The sequence below is a fragment of the Papio anubis genome, chromosome 8, assembly GCF_008728515.1.
Source record: "Papio anubis isolate 15944 chromosome 8, Panubis1.0, whole genome shotgun sequence".
NCBI lineage: Eukaryota > Metazoa > Chordata > Mammalia > Primates > Cercopithecidae > Papio > Papio anubis.
Window position 1 is genome coordinate 131,478,282 of NC_044983.1, and position 23,672 is coordinate 131,501,953.

The window sequence follows — 23,672 nt, forward strand, 5'->3', positions numbered from 1 at the left end:
CTTCCAATTGCATGGTGAGAGAAGACATCCTTGTCTTGTGCCTGTTTTCAAAGGGAATGCTTCAAGCTTTTGCCCATTCAGTATGATACTAACTATGGGTTTGTCATAAATAGCTTTTATTCTTTTGAGATATGTTCCCTCAACACCTAGTTTATTGAGAGCTTTTAGCCAGAAGGGCTGTTGAATTTTATCAAAGGCCTTTTCTGCATCAATTGAGATAATCATGTGGTTTTTGTCATTGGTTCTGTTTATGCGATGGATTACATTTATTGATTTGCATATGTTGAACCAGCCTTGCATCCCAGGGATGAAGTTGACTTGATCATAGTGGATAAGCTTTTTGATGTGCTCCTGGATTCAGTGTGCCAGTATTTTATTGAGGATTTTTGCATTGATGCTCATCAGGGATATTGGTTTGAAGTTTTCTTTTTTTGTTGTGTCTCTGCCAGGTTTTGACATCAGGATGTTGGCCTCATAAAATGAGTTAGGGAGGAGTCCCTCCTTTTCAATTGTCTGGAATAGTTTCAGAATGGTACCTGCTCCTTTTTGTACCTCTTGTAGAATTTGGCTGTGAATCTGTCTAGTCCTGGGCTTTTTTTGGTTGGTAGGTTATTAATTACTGCCTCAATTTCAGAACTTGTAATTGATTTATTCAGGGACTCGACTTCTTCCTGGTTTAGCTTTTGGAGGGTGTATATGTCCAGGAATTTATTCTTTTCTTTTAGAGTTTCTAGTTTATTTTTATAGAAGTGTTTATAGTAGTATTCTTTGATCATAGTTTGTATTTCTGTGGGGTCAGTGGTGATATCCTATTTATCATTTTTTATTGTGTCTATTTTCTACTTGATTCTTCTCTCTGTTCTTCTTTGTTATTCTGGCTAGCGGTCTATCTATTTAGTTCATTTATTCAAAAAACCGGCTCCTGGATTCATTTATTTTTTTGAAGGGCTTTTCATGTCTCTGCTTTGCTGCGGTGTGGTGAATTCTGTCCATACAAAACTCCCAGTCTCCTTAGCACTGTCAGGGAAAACTGCCTACTAACGCCACAGTAGTTGTGGTTGCACCTCCTGCCATCAAACTCAATTGTCTCAGGCTGACTCCACACTGCTGTGCTGGCGCTGAGAATTTCAAGCCAGTGGCTGTTAGCTTGCTGGACTCTGTGGGAGTGGGATCCAGTGAGCAAGGACACTTGGCTCCCTGGCTTCAGGCCCCTTTCCAGGGGAGTGGACAGTTCTCCTATCTCACTGGAGTTCCAGACACCACTGGAGTATGAAAAAACTCCTGCAGCTCAGAGCCTGCCCAAACCGCCTCCCGTTTTTGTGCATGAAACCCAGGACCTAGTGGTGTAGGCTCACAGGGGAATCTACTGATCCATGGATTGCAAAACTCCGTGGGAAAAGCATAGTACCCTAGGCAGGTAGCACAGTCTCTCACCACTTCGCTTGGCTGGGGGAGAGAGGTCCCTGGGCTCTATGCACTTCCTTGCACTTCCCGGATGAAGCGATGCCCCATCCTGCTTCTGCTTATTCTCCGTGGGTTGCACCCACTGTCTAACCAGTCCCAATGAGATGAACGGGGTACCTCAGTTGGAAATGCAGAAATCACCCACCTTGTGTGTTGGTCTTGCTGCAGATCGGAACTGTTTCTATTCAGCCATCTTGGCCTGGTGCTGACGTTTAAAGGCCAACAACCCTGCACCCACATAGGAAAAAATACACAGCTTAATACATATTCTGAATTCTGGAAATCAACTTTTCTTCATTTAGGATACAGAATCCCAACTCAGGAAAGATATATGGACAGGAAGTCAGAAGGTGAGTGAAAAAAAGAGATGGTCCTTTATATGATTTGGCTGTGTCCCCATCCAAATCTCATCTTGAGTTGTAGCTCCCATAATTCCCATGTGTTGTGAAAGGGACCCAGTTGGAGATAACTGTATCATGGGGATGGGTCTTTTCCATGCTGTTCTCTTGATAGTGAATAAGTCTCACAAGATATGATGATTTTATAAAGGGGAGCTCTCTCTTGCACATGCTCTCTTGCCTGATGCCATGTAAGATGTGACTCTGCTCCTCCTTTGCTTCCACCATGATTGTGAGGCTTCCCCAACCGTGTGGAATGGTTAGTCAACTAAACCTCTTTCCTTTATTAATTACCGAGTCTTGGACAAGTCTTTATTCACAGAGTGAGAACAGACTAATATCTGATGGAATTTTCATCCCTTACATGATGGAATTTCTGAGAGGATTTTATAAATCAACATAGGCAAGACTTTTGGCTCAGTGTTGGGAAACATGACAGTTATTTAATAAAAAATGATACCATTCCCTTAACCTATATTCTTTTCAAGAAACTGACCCCCAAAGAGTCACAGAATCCCAGTGTTGGAAGATACCTTAGAAAGTATCTATTCCCACCTTCTACACAGTGCAAAACTCCCTGGAATCTCCTCCAGGACTAATGTTCTGTGAGGATAAGACTGGTGGAAGAGAGTGGGCTGGTTCATTTCGACCCCACTCGTGGTTTCCTGACATATGTTTCTGCACTGGAGAGGTTTGAAAGAGAAGAGCTACAATACCTAGACAGTCTTGCAGCTAAAGTTTCATGTAGGTCCAAGATCCTGCAAAGGAGATGTACACCTGTGACATCAGAAAGCTGAAGTGAGCAACCTGATCACCCACTCTGAGACAGCTCTGCTGACATTTCTTATACCCAGTTGTAGAGTCAGTTGCCCAGGATGGCCGTGGTGGCAGTAGCGTTTCTGCTAAACAACCCCCATGGTGTGTGCAGAGGATCATGTCCTAGCTGCTTTATTAATGGCTGTGTAACACCAATCCCAAGACATCTGATCCTCTCAGAGGCTCTGTGAATGCTGTAGTATAATAAGTATTTATTTTCCTGCTTGAGATAGCTAGATTGATTTTATTTCTCAAACAAAGGTCCTGATTAATACACTGTTCAAAGACTCTATGTTATCTAAACAATAAAATATAACATAGTAATGTGACAGTTAAGAATTTATGTGAATTACCCTCTGGGACATCTCCTGCCTCATCTCTCACCCCAATCCAGATTGTGCTCTTGCCTTTTATACTCTGCTTCAGAGTTTCATGAATATCCCCCATTCTATTTTGAGGAAGATTTGGGTTAGATAAACTAGCCTCTTATTGAGCTGACCCTGTGTCCTCAGACATTGTACCAATTAGTTCTCTGTATGTGTGTGTACAGAATCATTATTGGACACCTATGGTTTTCTAGTCATTTTTCTAGGCTTCAGGACTTAGAAAATCTCATTCATGAAGTCAGATTGAGTATGAATAGGAAAGAGATAGTAAAGGTGTACATTTGAAATGCATGATTTCATATAAATTCTCTTTGAAATGCATAATGACAAGTGGGTTGTCAGGGAAAAAAAATGTCTTTGAGGGAGAGTTGTTGGAATTAGAACCTGAGTTTTGACTAGGAGTCAGCTGTGGAAAACAAACATGCAAACTCTGGAGAAAAATTCTAAGCAGAGTAAACCGCAAAGGCGAAGACCTTGAGGAAGAGCAAAGCTCAGTGTCTATGAGAAGTCAAAGGATGGTCCATGCGTGTGCAAGCTAGTGAGTAAGGGGCAGAGTGACAAGAGCTGTGTTCGTAGATGGAGGGAAGCTGCGGCATTGTAGCACCGGTGAGTAGTGACAATTTAAATTCTGATACCCCAAATCTCCTCCTCACATGACAGTGCTCCAAATTTTGAAGATCCCAATCAAAGCAGACTTGGGGCACCCTCACAAAGCATGGTAGAGGTGATTAAGGAGCCGACTGAGCAGGCATGGTGCAACTCCAAGCACTGTGGAAAGCTAGAGATGTTTGCTTCTGTAGGAGCCACACTGCCAGAAATAAAGCTTGCTGGTTATTCATCCCTGCTAGAAAAATTTTGTTTCATTTCTTTCTAAAGCCATTTTAAAGGGTGTACAAGAGATTTACCTCCTTGCTTTGATGCACTAGAAAAGTTTAACTGCATTATTTCCCTCTTCTTCCTCTCTATTCCCTTCCTCTTTTTCTTCACTCTCTTGCTGCCCTCCTCTTCATCACTAGCTACCTCTGTACGTTTTCTTCTGCTTGTGTTATATCTAACATTCACAGCTACTTTTGCAAGAAGTGTAAAATTATTCCCATTTTATAGTTAAGAAAACTGAGTCTTAGTGAAGCTAAGTATTATGCAAATTAGTATAGTTGGTAAGTGGTGGAGTCAAGATGTAAACCCACTACCCTTCTGGTTTCAAAGTCTGAGATATTTTCTATATTTCATTATGCCATGCTTTCTTTTACTCAAGAGATTGCACATATTACTTGTTCTGCTTTATCACCTTTACTGTCTCTACATTTGATTATTTCTTACTGATCTGTCAAAACTCAGCTTAACATTACCATTTCTTAAAAGTTTTTCAGTGAGTTCACTTACCTGCTAGATTTGTTCAGGTATCCCTCATAACTGCCCATCTATGTGTGACCTCAGCCTATCAAAGCACATGTAACATCTTACTGTATTCGTCAGTTTACTTATCTGCCTCTCCAACAGGACTGTGAGTTCCTTGAAGGCAATGAGTGTGCCCTTAATCTCTGTACCCAACATCCTACATTTTTTGTTTTCTCAATCTCTATTGAGCAAATATATTCTCTAGAATTTGGCGAGGTAATGGAGAGAGAAGCCTCAAGATGTCTAAAGGAGTGATTCAGCTATGGTTTTCTACTCACATCAGTCATCTTTCGTTATCAAAGTGCTGAATAATAAATTATCTCAAAATGCAGTGAATTAAAACAAAAATTATTTATTACTGTTCATGAATCTGAAGGTTGGCTAAATGTTGTCTGATCTAGGTTGGGCTTGACTCCAAACTGCACATTTATGCCAAGCCTTCTCCATGTATCTTTCATTCTTTAGGGATCAGGGACCACCAGACCATGTTCTTTCCATGGCAATTGCGGAAGCACAGGAGGGAAATCATCTCTCAAGCCTTTGATCATGTTGTGTTTGGTAACATTTCATTAGCTAAAGCAAGTTACACGGGCCAATTCCAGCACTGATGGGAGCATGGTCTACCTACAATGGGAAGGAAAGGAGAATGAGGCTTTGCTTTGTCATATTCCAAGTGAATGAACAAATGTAAAGTTAACTAATCAACTTACACTTAATTAAAGTCAGATCTAGCACAAAACACATCGAGATCTTCTCTGGTGAAAATTGCTGTCTCTGTCTGGTATGTTGGGAACAAACTGACACCTGGAATAGAGTAATAAGTGGTAGGGAATCAGTACGAAGCACTTACATTAAGCACCTGCTAGGTTGCAGAACCTGTATAAGAATTGTAAATACAGAGAACCTAGTGGCCAAGATCTGTCCTCAAGGACTCCCAGACTGAAAGGGAAGACAGGAATGTAAGTTAAACAGATCTATGCTGTACAATAACTCCCTACTAAAGCAATGCTCAAGATTCCAAGAAAAAGAGGGAGGAGAAAAAATTCTGATTATGCCTCAGGGAAGATTTTCCTAATAAGGCAAAATCAAAAGAGAAAAAATCTAAGTACTCCTTCTAATTTGTTGAAAGAACTATCCAGGTTATTTACTTTTCTCTGAATCCTCCGTTCTTATCTGACAGCCTAGCACAGAATATGCCTTCAGTGCATGGTAGTTATAAGACTGGTGGATGAGGGCGGGTGTGGTGGCTCACGCCTGTAATCCCAGCACTTTGGGAGGCCAAGGCAGTTGGATCACCTGAGGTTGGGAGTTCGAGACCAGTGTGACCAATGTGGAGAAATCCCGTCTTTACTGAAAATACAAAATTAGCTGGGTGTGGTGGCACATGCCGGTAATCCCAGCTACTCAGGAGGCTGAGGCAGGAGAATTGCTTGAACTCAGGAGGTGGAGGTTGCGGTGAGCCGATATCATGCCGTTGCACTCCAGCCTAGGCAAAGAAGCAAAACACCCACTCAAAAACAACAACAACAACAACAAAAAAAAACTGGTGGATGACAAAATACTTCAGACTGCCTGTGAACTATCAACATAACCCTCATGTTTCCTTCTCCTTTTACAGATGATGAAACTAAAACCCAGATGTCTAATATAACTGTAAAGATCACACAAATATTTAATGATGTTGCTGTAAGCAGAACCTAGGTCTTGTGGCTCCCAGTCTGGTGATTTCGTGCTAAAAATTGCATGAAAATTACCTGACTCTAGTTTTCGATGGAATAAAACAAAAATTATACAGCTGGGAGCTGTGTAGCACAGTGACTGCAACATAGTATCCACTCGGCAAATGTTTGTTGAATTGAATGGAGTTAAAAATTGGAAAGATTTGTAAAGATTCTCTCTTCTAATCCAGCCCTTCATTTTGCCACGATAAGGAAAGTGAGTGCAGGAACTGGGAAATGACTTTGCCAAGGTTGCGGGAACAGAGTTCTTTGCTTCTTCCTTTCATTGTCATTGGAATGCGAATGTGGTCCTGTAAACTGTGTCTGTGGGTAAAGAGGTGTGACATTGTTTAAAGTCATTTCCTTGTAAGCTCAGTCGCAAGCAGGCAAGTAGGAAAAGACAGTAATTCAAGTTGTCAGGGCCCTTAGAAACCTGCCCTAGGGTGTTGTATTCATAATGGAAAGAATTGAAATGCTTGAATATAGTTATTCTTGGGCCTATTCTGAAACCAAGAGTGTGTATCCTCAGCAGGCTTAATGCAGACAATTACAGTTAAACCCAGGCTTCCAGATAAGCTAAATTTCCAGGACCTTGTAAATAACTCTTTGTTCCCTGTCTCCTCGCGCCGGGTCCTGTCGGTATAAGGTGGGAGACAAGCAAAACAACCGCACGCTCTTTATTCCTTTCCGTCCTCGTCCTCTCCAGTAATTCCATCTTCCCAATTTTTCCATCTCAACTGTAACTTCATGGGGCACATACAACACTCCCCAAATTCTCTAATAATGTAGAGACACCCTGAGCTGTTCATTCTGTTTTCTTGCCCCACAAACTTATTTTGGTTGCAAAGGACATTCCAAGGACAAGGACACATTAATCAATAGCAGGTCGTAATGGACTCATTTACCACTGCAGCTATCCACATAGGAAGGAAGAAAGAGAATCACACATAGCAAGACGCTGTATCTTCTCTCTCTCTTCATACAGAGTCCTAGTGTGCCCTTTACTGCCTTTCAGTCCTTCCTGGGTCCATACTGGTGCTCTTGTAGAAAGAGGAGAGAAAGAAAATAGATTGCACCAACATTGAATTCATTCCTCATTTTTAACAGCGTGTAAGTATAACGTTTTACAAATTAGCACGTCTGCAAGGAGCCACTGTTCATCCAGTCTGGTCTTTTCATTTTCTGATGAGAAAACTGAGTTCTAGAAAGAATGAATGGCTTGTCCTTAGTCATCCTATGAAAACGGTTCAGGGCAATATTAGATCTCAGGGTTTTTGTGTCCCAGGGCTATTTGCCCCACACCTAACGGATGTATGACTTCCCTAGACTATCTTCAGAACATTAATGAACTTGTGGATTTAAACACATTGAACTTCTGTAGCTACCCTTATAGGGCCATTTAACTACACACACGAAACCTTTTCCATTTTAAGCATAGTGCTTATTTCACCCCAAAAGTCACTGGATCATCTGATTACTCATAAGCCAGGTAAGCTAAATTTCTCATAAGCCATGCCTCTGAGAAACTTGTCATTTTGCTCTCTAAAGGTATCTCCAAAATAAAGAGATTTGAGTACATGGAAGGATGTTGAATCCATGGTCCAAAGACTCTGGATAGGAGCAGTGCCAAGGGAGCTGCTCACTTTGGAATTGCCTCCTGGTTCCCCTGGATTTAGCTTGTGTTTTGGGACTGGTAGGTGCTCAACCCTGAATTTCTTGTTGTGGACACTGAGCAAGGTATTGAATGACTTGGATTCTCAATTCCTTCATCTGAAGCTTGGGGATAATGATAGTCCTTCAGTGGTTGGACATGGTGGTTTTTAACTATCTGCCCATCCTCTCTACTGTTAATTTTTAAAGGCAGGTTTGCCAATTCATTTTTATCACACTACCCACTGGCATAGCCTCACAAAAAGCAAGAGTTTATATCCATTTACAAATTGAGGTTATAGTAGAAACTTGCTTCTGCTAGTTTAAGAAAATTTAGGCAATAATTACAAATGTTAGGGCTATTTCATGCAACCGGGTGGAAGAAATGGGACTGGGCTTTAGGTTCCCAGGAGTGCCAGGCTGCCCAAGAGGGCAGAGACTATGAAAGGAATGATTTCCAGCCAGCTTCTGCTCATTTTCTGGGCATCAGGATTACCTCTACTCTTTTGTAACTTTCTCCTCTACTATGGGGGGGATGCTTGAGTCTTTCTTGCTCTTACCCCCCTTGTTCTTGATCTTTGTTCTGTGTTTTTGTTTTTGTGATCTCCTCAAGATCAAGGTTTCTGGTCATGATTCTACTTCCCACCAGTAGGGAGAGTGAGTCACAAACCAAGCTGGTCCAAGTCTATGGCACTGACTGTACTCTGTTTTCTAGGGGTAAAGATTTCAAGGACATTAACAGGTTAGCACATGTCTGTGTGGTCTAAAAGCAGGCTTGACTATTTATCTTTCTCTCATTCTTTTCAGGATTCCTTTTGCATGCATTTAAGAGAGGACACTTGAGGCTTCTCTAGCTTGGTGATTTGTGCATATTCTCTCTCGCCTTCTCCCTCCGTCCTTCGACACGCTGCTGGGTCCAAGTCGGCTGTCTCAGACGACTGGGTCTGGAGCAGACGGCTCCAGTCATCTCATTTGATGCAACAGGATAAATTATCTGGTTGCCCTCCCACCTACAAGGAACATAGGTGCCAGCAAATGTTCTCTGACTTCGACTTGATTTGCTTCAGAGTGATTATACCTGACCTTCGGGCTTTGTGATAGCAGAGAAATACCTTAATCCTATCTTATTAAAAACTTTTTCTCAGTAAAATTCCATCCTTCCTGGTATCCATGAAAGGAGTCTACCAAATGGTTTAGGTGAAGTTACCAGTTTCTATAGTGGAGTTTTACACCTAAAATCTTGCATAATATGTAAAGGTTAGTTTTTCATGCTCTGCATATATTTTCTTTCTGGGAAAGAAGTGGTGGAGAAAGGAAAAATAGATTTCTTAATATCTAGCCAAAACACCAAAAAAGTGTTATTTTATACCCTGATTTAGTCACACCCTAATTCATTGTTCAAATCATCTACCACAGTAAAATTTTATACGTTTATTTATTTTATTTTTTCTTTAGAGATGGGGTCTTTGTCTGTCACTCAGGCTGGAGTACAGTGGCATGATCACAGCTTACTGCAGCCTTAATCTCCTGTGCTCAAGCGATCCTCTTGTCTCAGTCTCCAGAGTTGTTGGAACTATGGGTAAACACCACCACAACTAATTTTTTTCTTTAATTTTTTTTTTTTTTGGTAGAGTCAGTCTTGCCATTTTGCCCAGAACTGACCAACATAGTAAAACCCCATCTCTACTAAAAATACAAAATTTATCCAGGTGTGGTGGTGCGTGCCTATAATCCCAGCTACTCGGGAGGCTGAGGTGGAGGCAGAGGAATCACTTGAACCCAGAAGGTGGAGGTTGCAGGACCCAAGATTGCACCATTGCACTCCAGCATGGGCGACAGACACAGACTCCATCTCAAAAAAAAAAAAAAAAAAAAAAAAATCTATCTTTCTGGTGAATACAGAATTTCACCAGCTGACTCTCCACGTGCTAAGTTCCAGTCATGGTCATCTTTCCACATTTGTCTTCCTCTGATTCAGGTCAGCTCTCCTCCATTATTTTTTTATTAGGGTTCCCACACTTCTCTTCCCAGCCATCTTTTGGTCAAGGATCTTTCTATATTTCTTGCTATGGACAGAATGGAGGAATACTAAGTTTTCAAATCCCTGCCTATCATTACTCTGGTGACCTTGAGAAAGTTACTAATCAATTTATGGTTTATCTTCTCCATCTATAAAATGAGACTACTACAAATACCTACCTCACAGGATGGTGAAGATTAAATAAATTGTTGCATATGTAAGGCCTGTAAATATATGTGGTTCATAGTAAGACCTCACTAAATGCTAGTTATTGTTATTCCTGTTGCTTATTAAGCAATGTATTCTGTTTATTTATTTATTGTTTTTTAGGTTGTTCCCCACCCGACTAGGAAATAATCTGAAGCTTATTTTTCAGTTAAAAAGTTATGCCAGTTTGTTTTGCTAATCAAAAGACAGTCTCCTCCATAAGATAAATTCTGACACTATGCTTAAGTACGATTCTTAACCTTTCTTTGTTTATTTCTATCTCTGTGACATATTTTTGGGAGACAAGAGGAAGGGAAGGATGGAATAAAAAGACTTTGCTGAGAGGGAGAATTTGAGATCCCAGAGCCTAATATTCTAGGCTCCAGAACCTCTCCTCAATCTTCTTCTATTTCATCTAGATTAGTTGAATCATTTAAGAATCTCCTAAATTTATTATTCCCTGTACCCACCCTTCTATTATTTTTCTTATCAAATCAGTCCCCTTTGAAAAAGTTTTGTTTTTTTTAAGCTTCTGTGCTCTCTAAACTACCTCTTGAGTTCTCCTTGAAGTCAACATTCATTCCTTACTGTCCTAACCTTTCTTTTTAAACCCCTGTGAAATGCTTGTATGAGAGTATCAGTGCAGAAAATGATAAATAAGGCAAGGAACTGTATGTCAAGTGTCTATTGGAGGTTAGCAACAAGAGATAGAACTGGAGTAAATTTCAGAGTCTCTGGGCCCACCTGGTACCTCAAAACCTCTTGGAATTACAAGGACATCAACAATCCTAATTTCAGGATTACCTGATAATTAATTGCTATGTAAAAACCTTGAACATGAGAAATAAATAAGAGGTGAATTACAGATAGAGAGGATATTTAATTTTAATAAGACAGTAGAGAAAGGAAGTGCTAAAAGGAAGAAATAAAGACAGAATAGAGACAATATAGTTAAAGACCCAAAGTGAAATTTAAAAGGAGCAAAGAAATTATGAGCTTTGGCTCAGGGAAAAGAAGCATGCATACGAAAATAACATAATTCAGGGCGGACATCAGGAAACAGTGATTTGAGTTAGTCAGCATGTGAAGTGCGGGAAAAAATCACTGTGTTTTCCTCTGTAGCTTCATCTTAAAGATCTTGGACATGGATTTTTTACAATCTGTCAGTGAACATATGGAAGGCACGTCCCAATACAATTTTTTAAAAAGGAGTCTTTAAGGTTCTGTTGGTATACAATCATATAATCAGCAAATAGTGACAGTTTGACTTCCCCTTTACTGATTTGGATGCCCTTTATTTCTTTCTCTTGTCTGATTGCTCTGGCTAGGACTTCCAGTACTATGTTGAAGAGAAATGGTGAGAGTGGGCATCCTTGTCTTGTTTCATTTCTCAGAGGATTATATTCCATTATTCAGTATTATGTTGACTGTGGGTTTGTCATAGATAGTTTTCATCACATTGAGATATATCTCTTGTATGCTGATTTTGTTAAGAGTTTTAATCACAAAGGGATGCTGGATTTTGTCAAATGCTTTTTCTACGTCTATTGAGATGATTATGTGATTTTTGTTTTTAATTCTGTTTATGTGGTGTACCACATTTGCTAATGTGCATATGTTAAACCATCCCAGCATTCCTGCTATAAAACTCTCTTGATCATGTCTCATCAAAATGTGGGCTAAGGACATGAATAGACCATTCTCAAAAGTATATATACAAATGGTCAACAAACCTAACAAATGCTCAACATCATTAATGATCAGGGAAATGCAAATCAAAACCACAATGTGATACCACCTTACTCCTGCAACAATGACTATCATAAAAAAATAAAAAATAATAGATGTTGGTGTGGATATGGTGAACAAGAAACCCTGTTGCACTGCTGGTGGTAATATAACCTAGTACAACCACTATGGAGAAAATAATGTGGAAATTCCTTAAAGAACTAATAGTAGAACTACCATTTGATTCAACAATCCCACTACTGAGTATCTACCCTGAGGAAAAGAAGTCATTATACAGAAAAAGATACTTGCACATGCATGTTTATAGCAGTACAATTTGCAATTATAAAAATGTGGAACCAACCTAAATGCCCATTGATCAACAAGTGGATAAAGAAACTGTGATGTGTGTGTGTGTGTGTGTATATATATATACACATATATATATATATATGAGATAGAATACTACTTAGCCATAAAAAGGAATGACTTCATGGCATTTGTAACAACCTGGATGAGATTGGAGAGTATTATTCTAAGTGAACTAACTCCAGAATGGAAAAACAAACATTATATATTCTTACTCATAAGTAGGAGCTAAGATATGAGGAGGCAAAGGCATAAGAATGACACAATGGACTTTGGAGACTCAGGGGGAAAGGATGGGAAAGGGGTGAGGGATAAAAGACTACAAATTGGGTGCAGTGTATACTGCTCGGATGATGGGTACACCAAAATCTCACAAATCACTACTAAAGAACTGACTCATATAGTCAAACACCACCTGTTCCCCAATAACCTATGGAAATAAAACAAATTTTCTAAAGAAACAACTTTGGTAATAATGTCTCTGGCATCTCCTGAATGGGTGGTTCCATTCCATTGGAGTGAGTGGGAGTTGTAGGGCAGAGGGAATCATAGCTTGTCACAACATAAAAGGGTGCATTAGAGAAAAACTTCTGTAATGGTAACAGGAAAAGCATGGTGGGCACTATTGCCAGTGAAGCAATCACTTAACCAATGAAAATTGTGAATAAGACAAATTAAAGCATTCAAAGTCTCCAAAAATAGTCCTAAGGGCATACAGTAGACAGAAGAAAAATAGACTTAAGAAAATCTACTAAATCTTGGTAAGAACAGTGAGCTTTGGCATTTGAGCCATGATCCACTCATGCCACTCCCTCTTTTCCCCAACTGAGTGTGAGGGAAGCTATACTCCAGACATGCTTACCAAGAACATGGGGCTATGTCTTCACCAAATTTTCAGTTGAAGACTGCAGTTAAACCAGGGAGGGTAGGCCGGAGGCACATTTCATAGTATTGAGAGACAGGGCTAGCTGGATTTCCTAGGCAACCTGAAAATCCCTAAGCCTAGCTGGGAAGGTGACTGCATTCACCTTTAAACAGAGGACTTGCAACTTAGCTCACACCCGACCAATCAGGTAGTAAAGAGAGCTCACTAAAATGCTAATTAGGCAAAAACGGGAGGTGAAGAAATAGCCAGTCTATCGCCTGAGAGCAAAAGGGGGAAGGTACAATGATCAGGATATAAATCCAGGCATTCAATCCAGCAACAGTTATCCACTTTGGGTCCCCTCCCTTTGTATGGGAGCTCTGTTTTCACGCTATTAAATCTTACAACTGCACACTCTTCTGGTCCATGTTTCTTACAGCTCAAGCTGAGCTTTCACTCACCGTTCACCATTGCTGTTTGCTGCCATCGCAGGCCCTCCACTGACTTCCACCCCTCTGGATCTGGCAGGGTGTCCGCTGTGCTCCTGATCCAGTGAGATGCCCATTGCTGCTCCCGATGGGGCTAAAGACTCATCATTGTTCCTGCGTGGCTAAGTCCCCGGGTTCATCCTAAGCAAGCTGAACACTAGTTGCTGGGCTCCATGGTTCTCTTCCGTGACCCATGGCTTCTAATAGAGCTATAACACTCATTGCATGGCCCAAGATTCCATTCCTTGGAATCAGTGAGGCCAAGAACCCCAGGTCAGAGAACAAGAGGCTTGCCACCATCTTGGAAGCGGCCTGCCACCATCTTGGGAGTTCTGGGAGCGAGGAACCCCTGGCAATAGTCTCAGTTCCAGATTATAGATAACTCTGTTCCAGAGCTCTTTCCTGATACAGCCACCACTTTCAGGGTGAAGGCTCTGCTCTAGGTGAATCAGGTAAACAATCCTTGGCCCTGAATGCACCTGTCTGCCATGGCTTGCTTGTAGGGCAGAAGTTCCACATGAGGAGGGACAAGCACAGAAGACTAGGGTCTAAAATCTCCTCTGAGATCAGGGTTGCTACTCCGGGAGAAGTGGGCTACTATCTCATCCAATGACATGGATTTTCTGCCCATGGAAAGAGACAAGACTGAAGCACAAAGAACCTCACAACTGAAGCAGAATAAGGTTTCTCCAATGATGTCCATGTCTTAATACACAGAGCATGCAAAGATATTACCTTACATGGCAAAAGACACTTTTTAAATTTGATTAAATTAAGGATATTGAGATGAAAAGATTATCCTGGGTTACCTGAGTGGTTCCATTGTTATGAAAAGGGTCCTTATAAGATGGAAACCTGAGAGTCAGAGGGAGAGACACAAGTATGTGTAACGATAAACACAAGAGTTGGAGTAATTTAAAGAAGGCCTCAAGCCAAGGAATGCTAATAGACTCTAGAACCTGAAAAGCAAGGAAACTGATTCTCCAGTGGAACTCGCAGAAGGAACGTAGCCTTGCCAGCACCTTGACTTTAAACTCTTACCTAAAGACTGTAATAGAATAGATACTTGTTATTTAAGTCTCTAAGTTTGCAGTTATTTGTTACAGTGGCAATAGGACATGAATATAATTCTCCCAAACAACACTGGCTTTATTTAAAACAGTATGGGAAAGATCATGCCCAAGGGCACTGCCAAAAACAATAGATATCTTAGTGGTGAGCAACTAAAAGGAGACTGATAGCTACAAGATCTTACAGCAACAGGGGAATTGGTAGAGCGGTTGAAGATGACCAGAGAAAACCAGGGAAAGAGACAGCTAAAAAAAGCCTCCCTGAGGTCTGAGCAACCTCAAAGCCTCAGCACCCTTTCCCTTTAAAAGAGTCCCTATTTAATTGGATCAGATAGTGGAGCAATTTACACCCCCAGGGTATTGTTAAAAAATATGAACAGTCAACTGCTTGATAAATGCTTTCTATGAAAAATCTCACATACTCATCATACTTAAAGGTGAAAGGCATCGTATTTTTTCTTTAAAATCAAGAGCAAGACAAGAATGACTACTATTGCCACTACTGTTCACATTGTGCAAAGGTTTCAGTCAGGGAAATTAGAAAAAGATAAATAAATAGAAGTTATCTATATTTGTAATGAAGGAGTGAAAATTTCTATATTTTCAGGTGATGTGATCTTGTTAAAGAGAAAATCTTAAGGAATCCACTAAAACATTACTAGAATTAATAAACAAGCTCAGCAACATGAGTGAATACAAGGTCAACATGTGGAAATCAATTGCTTTTATAGTAATATAAATAAATAACCTCAAACAAATTAAAAAGATATTTATATTTACAATATTACAGAAAAGAAAAATATACTTACGGATGAGTTTAACAAAGAGTGAAAGACAAGTACATTGAATTACTGCAGCAGGCAGAATAATGCTTCCCCAAAGATAATCTCCTTATCCCTGGAAATTGTGAATATATTTTGCTTCATGGCAAAGAGGAATTAAGGTTGCTAATAAGCTGACTTTATGATAGAGAGATTATCCTACGTTATCTGATTGTTCCAATGTAATCACAAAGGTTTGTAGACGTGAAAGCAGAAGAATGAATAAGAGTCAAGGTAGGAGTGATGTAATGTGAGAAAGAAAAACTCAACCCACCATTGCTGGATTTGAAGATGGAAAAGGGCTATCAGCCAATAATGTTGGCAGCTTGTGGACACTGGGAAAGACAAAGAAACTGCTTTTCTTCCAGAGCTTTCAGAGAGAAATGTAGCATGCTGACATCTTCATTGAGTCCTGTGACACCGAAATGGACCAATGATTAAAAAACAAACAAACAAACAAAAATGTAAAATAACTGTAAAACATTGTGTGATTTAAGCTATTAAGTGCACTAAGTATGCTGTAAAATGTTACAGCAGCAATAAAACCTGATACAACCATAAAACATAAAGGAAAGAAATTAATCAGAACTTAAATTAATCAGAACTTGTTAAGATGAAATTAATCAGAAATTGTTAAGATGCCAGTATTCCTCAATTGATCTGTAGATACAACACAATTCCTGTAAAAATCTCAGCTAGCTATTTTCCTCCCAGAATTGACAAGCCAAGTTTTAAATTCATATTTAATGGAAAGGATAATGACTTTGCTATTCGTATTTAATAACAAAGTTGGAGGGCTCACACTTCTCAAATTTAAAACTTACTACAAAGCTATAGTAATTAAGAAAGAGTGGTACACAATAAACATGTATATCAATGTAAATGAGAATCCATAAAGAAGCCATTGCATCCATGGCCAATTGATTTTGATAAAGGTGCCAACACAATAAAATGGAGAAAGAACAGACTTTCCAACAATTTTGCTGGGACAATTGGCTATCCATGTGCAAAATTATAAATTTAGACCCCTTCTTCATGCCATATGCAAATATTACCCAAAGGGGACCATACACCAAAAGGTAAGAGTTAAAATACAAATCTTTTCACATGAAATACATGAGTAAATCTTCATGGCTTTGGGCTAGGCAATGGTTTCTTAGATATAACACTAAAAACACCCATAAAACAAAACCTATGGCGGACTTCATCAAAATTTAAAACTTTTGTGCTGCAACTAATACTATCAAGACAGTAAAAATATAAACCTTAGGATGGGTGAATATATTTACAATCTTATATCGAATAAGAGACTGGCATTTCTATCCAGAATGTATAAAGAACTCTCACAACTCCATCATTAAAGATAAATAACCCAATTTAAAAAAGAGTAACATAACTCAGTTGATATTTATCTAAAGAATATATATATATAAATGGCCAGAAGAAATACTCAACATCTTTAATTGCTAGACAAATGCAAATCAAAACCACAGTGAAATATTACTTTTTTCCCACTAGTAGAGCTATAGTAAAAAGATAGAAATAACAAGTATTGGAGAGAATGAACAAAAATTGGAACTCTCATCTGCTACTAATGGGACTGTAAAATTGAGTAGCCCCTTTGAAAACAGGTTAGCAGTACCTCAAAATATTAAACATGATGTTATTCTGTGTATTAGTTTGTTCTCATGCTGCTAATAAAGACATACCCAAGACTGGGTAATTTATAAAGGAAAGATAAATTGACTCACAGTTTAGCACGTCTGGGGAGGCCTCAGGAAACTTAAAATCATGGCAGAAGGGGAAGCAAACACTTCCTCACATGGTGGCAGGAAGGAGAATTGCCAAGTAAAATGGGGAAAAGTCCTTATAAAACCGTCCGATATCATGAGAACTCATTCACTATCATGAGAACACCATAAGGATAACTGCCCCCATGATTCAATTACCTCCCACTGGGTCCCTCCCACAACAGGTAGCGATTATGGGAACTACAGTTCAAGATGAGATTTGGGTGGAGACACAACCAAACCATAATACCATATGATCCAGTAATTCTGCTTGTAGGTATATTCCTAAATGAAATGAAGGTATATGTCCACATTTTAACTCGTACACAAATGATTATAGCAAAACAATTCACAATAGTCAATAATAGGAACAATACAAAGGACCATCAACTGATTAAGTAGTAAATAAATGGATTATATCCACATAGTGACATATTATTCAATCATAATTAAAAGAAATGAATTTCGGATACTTGGCAACAATATGAATGAACCTTTAAAACTTATTAGTATATCAAATAAGTTGGTCATAAACGACTATATGTTGTATGATTCCATTTATTTTACATGTCCAGAATAAAAAATTCTGTAGAAACACAAAACAGATGAGATGTTTCCTAGGGTGTGAGAAGTGGGGTGGTGATGGTCACATAAGAAACGGAGATTAACTGCTAACGCAGAGTTTCTTTTCAGATTGATGAAAAAGTTCTAATATTGTATTACGATGATGGTTACACAACTCTTAGTATACTGAAAAACACCTTAAATGAGTGCAGAGTATGGTGTATGTGTTATGTCTTTAAAATGATGTTTAGGAAAAATAAAGATAGAAAAAGAAGAAACTGAGACATGGAAGGTATTCAAAGAATCTGCGAGGACTATTGTTCCAAAGGTGGAACAATAGCTACTTCTTCAATTACTACTTTTAGTAAAACAGCTACTACACAATCACCAGCTCTAGTAGATACTTCTACTACCTAAGATTATTTGGTTCTCCTCTTCTGGGATGCAGGAGCATAATTCCCTGCTAGTTGGTCATAGCAGTACCATCTGACTAGTTCTGGGCAAATAGTTGTGGGCAGAAAGGTTGTGTATTATTTCCCAGTCAAGCATTAAATTTTGATGTGAGGTCCTCCAGCACTCTCTTCCCCTGATGTATCAGCTGAAGACGCTGTGTGCTCCAAATGGTGCAGTGACAATTTCATAGAGTTTTTCAGAGCCTCATTCACTAGATATAAACTGGAATTCAGAACAACAGGAACATGTACATGAGCAAAAATATGCACTTCTGTTTGTGTGTTGAACCACCGACATTTTAGAGTTGCTTATTACTGCACCGTAACGTGTGTTATGTGACCTACACAACAAGGTGATGGAGAAACAGGGGTATAGATAAATATAATAACTTACTTGCAAGTTTAAAAACTCAGCACTCTATCATAAAACAGGTAGAAATTCTGCATAATTTAATTTGGGTTAGAAAAAATGGCTATCAACATTTCTCCCTTCTGGAATAGGTTGAGTCTTGTGAGGGACAGTGAAGCCTGCTTTTAGTTGGCTGGTGGTTCATTTGAAACAATCTGATTGGCAGAAGGGGAATGGCTTCATATATGTATTTTTTTCCATAGGACTAAAATGTAATCTCTCACACATCTAATAATTCCCCATTTTCTATTTTCATTTGTTCTTATTTTTTCTTTAGTGGGTGGATAAAAGATTTCTAATAGATGGGAGTGAATTTGGATAAAGGATCTATCATATATACATAATGTATATACATATAAAATCTCATACAAGTTGAGTATGCCTTATCTGAAATGCTTGGGTTCAGAAGTGTTTTGGGTTTCAGAATTTTTTAGATAGTGGAGTATTTGCATTATATATTGGTTCAGTGTCCCTAATCTAAAAAAGCCCAAAATCTCAAATGTTCTGAAACATTATGCATTTCAAACTTTTTGAGTATTTCAAGCTTTTGAGGGCCAATGACCCTCAAAAAATTATTTTAGAGTATTTTGGATTTCAGATTTTGGGGATTAGAGATGCTCTAAATGTGTACGTATAAAATTTGTCACTGCTTGTAACTTATAAGTATGCAAGTTTTTATTTTTAGAGAAATTGTTACTAAAATATAAATTCTTTTTTAATGCGTTTGTAAGTTTGGAGTTTGTTTTATCTTTCATTTTCCTTATTCCACATTCCCGAGATCACTGGTAAGAGAAGAAAGCACACTTTGCTGTGGGTCAGGTGCTACATTGGAATATCATGGTCATGACACCAGGTTCCATTTAATAAATTACTGCTGTGGGGACGCTAAATGGTATCCGTAGCTTCAAATCCATTAAGCGACAATTTGCTAATTTTGTGGGGAAGGGATCAGGGTAGTATTGGTATTACCTTGTGTACCTGAAGTTCAGGACTCCTCCTCACAGCTATTTCATCCAATTAATTTAGAAGGCTATTATCCCCATTATACAAATGGACAAAGTGGTCTGTAAGATCAGTGCGAATGTGTCAGGTTTCCATAAAAGAGGATGCCGTTTCTGGATACAGGATAAAGGTGGCTTTAAATTTTTCTGTCCTCCCTCTCAGACATCATAGGCTACCCTACCATGTTCTTTGTATAAGTCTGAGGCAGACTTGAACGACCACAAAGCAAAGTAATGCTTGGAATCACACTGTTGGTTACCCTAATTACTTTAGTTCTTAGAGTGGGACACCAGGATAAAGAAGAAACAGAGGATTATGTAATATCTATATAATGAAGAGTAGAGAAATCAAAATATTCAGTTTAGAAAAAGGAAAAACGTAATGCTAAAAATAGTACCCATATATCCGGTCCTCTAAATTGACAAATAACTTACACATCAAGTGTTCTCTCATTTATCCTTGAAAAGAATGTGTAGGTTAATTGACACTCTTATTTTCACAAAGGAGAAAACGGTAGCTTGAGCTTGGTGATGCCTATAAGGTGACGCTCCTAGGAACTTGAGAAAGCCTCAATGTAGGCTCAAGGTAGGCTCAAGGTTATCTCAGGGTAGGTATGAGATAACTTACCCCATTCATTACCCTTACTAATCAAATCCAAAATTCGCATTGTCTCATAACTACTGACCTAATCTTGCTCTTTCTTTCCAGTGCCATCTTTTTACCTTCCCCTCATTCACTACTCACTGGGCTCACACATCTCTGTTATTGCTGTTTCTACAAAGACCAATTTTATTCATGCCTTGAAGAATTTACATTTGCTTTTTTATCTTCCTGTATAATTCTCTCTGAAGATTTTCACATGGCTGGCTACTCTTTACCATTCTCAAGGCTCAGCTTACACACTTCCTGCTTGGATTAGACTTCCTTGTCTACTTCATCTAAAGAAGTTCCCCTTGAATATTTTTATTGTATAACACTCTTCTCTATTTTTGATTTTAATCTTCATAACACTCATTTTTATCCTGTTTAGTCATTTAACACCTGCCTCTCTCTTCTAGAATTTAATCCTAAAAGAGTAGGTTCACTGTCATTTTACTCAATACCACCTTCTCAATATCTAAAATAGTCTCTTGGGTATAGTAAATGGTAAATAAAAATATACTAGGTGAATGAAATGATATATTGACTTTGGGGGAAAGAAAGATAGTGTATCTATCTTTATGAAGTACAGAAGAACTAATAAATTTACATTTAGCTTCAGAAATAGGCTCAATAGATGAGGCTCTGAATAGATAATTGAATTTAACCTTTCACAAAGAAATAATTTTATAAAATATCACACTTCTGATTTCAGGAAACAGGCTGTCCCACACGGTGGTTCATTAGCACTGACAAAATGTTCAAGCAAAGGATAGGTGTGCATTCTGAAGATGTAGGGATGCCTGAATCAGGCATGTGGTGGTGCTAAGGTTGCCTCCATCCTATTTTATCACTTCTGAAACCTATCACTCTAAAGAGGTATTTTGTATAAATTTTTTTTTTAACCAAACAAAAACAATGAATTGGGCAAGTCTGCTAATTATACTTCATTATTTTCCATTAAACTCAAAGATTCTTTTAGGCATTGCATATGATCTTGTTTGCAATAGCCTTCTAGTAAAAGAGAAAGTTTTAACAGCACATTAGATTTCAATTGACATTAAATGTGTAATTGCCCCCAATTAATCAGTAAGGAATGATTTAAGCTGCAGCTAACCACAAATTGGACTTAAAAATGGCTTAAACAAATAAGGCTTTTTAATTTCCATGTAAACAGAAGTCTGAGGGCAGGTGGTTTCTAGTATACATCTTCCAATGGTGTCACAACTTCCAAATTTTATTTCTGTCTGCTCCTCTGTACTATGGATTGATAGTGCTACCTCTCAAGTAGTTTCACAAAGAATGTATTACTGTTGCTGAGCATCAGGTTCTCACAGGTAACATATTAAATGATAGTACTTCTTTTATACCATTTTTACTAGAAATAAAGAGAGAATGTATGACAAGTGTTTGGCGTTGGTCATTGTCTTGGAGGGCTCCATCATTTTCTCCTTTTTTTTTTTTTACTTTATTACTCCATTTCGCTTACATTTAATTCCTCTGTCACCACACAAATTGCACCTTCATCTGCACTCATCTCTTTGCCTATTGTTTAGGTCAAGATATCCACTTGGAGAAGTTTTCTCTTACAAATGTGTACAACTTATTCTTCTACAGTCGCCGCCGCCAACTCCCTACATGCCTAGACTTTAGAGTTCTGAATATGACTACTGAGGGAGTATGATTATTTAGGTCATGACAACAAATACTATATATTTCAAACATCCAGCTTCAGTGTCATTTCAGTTCAAGACAGCAGTGTTTATGAAATAACTACTGCATGCCAGGCACGGTAGAACTTCTGAAAAGCCACCTTCCAATTCCTGTGAGTACAGTTATTCGCTTATACTTCTAGGAGCATGCAGCTGGTTGGGCTCTCTGAAAGCAGATGCTAAAATGGAAGTGTCACGGGGAAGGTGTTAATTAGGGATCAATAGATACCATAAAAGGAACAGGGCGGAAAGCAGGACTGTGCAGAGGAAGAAGTCAAACTGTGGCACAGCCGGAAAGAGCCTCAGGCCCAAACAGGTAATGCCAGTCAAAATCATTCCAATTGAGCCAAAATGGCCAGGTCTTCACATACCTTCCTCCCTCAGTCACCAATGTGGGCTGTCCAGAGACAGTGATCTCAGGCAATTCCGTTTTGAGGGACAGCTGGAGTTGGTCTCCTAACCACACTCTCTGTAGCTGGGAAGGAAAGTCCTTTCTTGAAGAGAGAGCTGCATTGCTCCTCCCTGTGTCTACCACAGTCTATGTCTTAGAACGCTGAAGTCCATTTCTTAAGATATATTCAGGATATGATTCCTTCAGGATTCCAGTGGACTTGTCTTTCTTAGAAGAAACTTAAGAGGCAGGTAAGAATGATGAACTATAGCCCCTGATACTACAACAAGTTTCAGTTACACAGTAGTGTTGTCCTCCTTTAGCCACCATACGGTCTAGATTCTCCTTCACCTCTGCTATCATCAGGGGTTTATCTGTGGCATGACCTAGACCTCATCACCAAGAGGCCTCAGTCCTTGGTTACAATGTCCTTATTAGGCCAGCATTGCCAAACCTGCTATTTTACAATCACAATTAGCAATGAAGAGACACCAAGACCTACCTAAGTGGATTGTATGAGTTCCACAGATATTCCTCTTTGGTCACATTCTGAAACAGGAGCTGAGCCTCCAACTGCCTATCAGAGTCAATTACTTCTGCTGCAAAAATGGTAATTCCTTTTGCCTGGTAGTCTATTGACACCGCAAGCCCAAACTGCTCAGGTAGCGGCTATAGCTTATAATTAAACAGAAGTGTTGCATAATTCCCTTGCAAGAAGTGCCTCCCTTTTAAGAACCAAGATTTCTAATTCTATATTCCAAGGTTTTGGAGATGGGAAGTAAAAATTCTCAGTCATTTGGCGTGATAGCACTTGGGGTCATGCCTGCTTCTATTCTTCGGTTCCTAAACCCATGTATTCTTCTGTTGGGACACATCACCACGTAAAATCTTGCTTAAATGCTTATAAAAATCCTGGCACTGTTTTTCACAGGGTATTTCCCCTAAACTGGCACTTCAGTGGTGCCTTGAGCAGGACATTCAATCCTCTTTCAGGCTGGTGTCTGGATGGTGCAGAATGTGGGACATTCCATTGTGATGGTACTACTCCCATACCTGGATGCAACACTTTCATCTTATTAAAAACAATTGTTGGGCTTCCTGGGTTGATCCTCATATACTTGACAAAACCAAGTTTACAACGGGTAGTTTTGGCTACATTGTCATAGAATGTCCTGTGGTCAGATATTTTGTTTTCATCTGGGGTTGTTCCTCAAAAACTTACAATTATTTGTTTCAGTGGCTTGGATGTGTTGTTAAACTCTGATGGCTTGTGTTGAATTTTTTTTTCTCATTGAATCTTGCCAAAAATTCCTAA

General features: G+C 39.0%; 1 long non-coding RNA gene across 1 annotated transcript in view; it reads left to right on the plus strand.

Annotated features, from left to right (window-relative positions):
* The first annotated feature begins 2,093 nt into the window (after window positions 1–2,093).
* Window positions 2,094–23,672, plus strand: part of LOC110744020 — a 136,754-nt gene continuing 115,175 nt past the window's right edge. The window contains exon 1 of the long non-coding RNA XR_004185958.1: window positions 2,094–3,670. This is a non-coding gene — a long non-coding RNA (uncharacterized LOC110744020). The remainder of the gene's footprint in view (window positions 3,671–23,672) is intronic.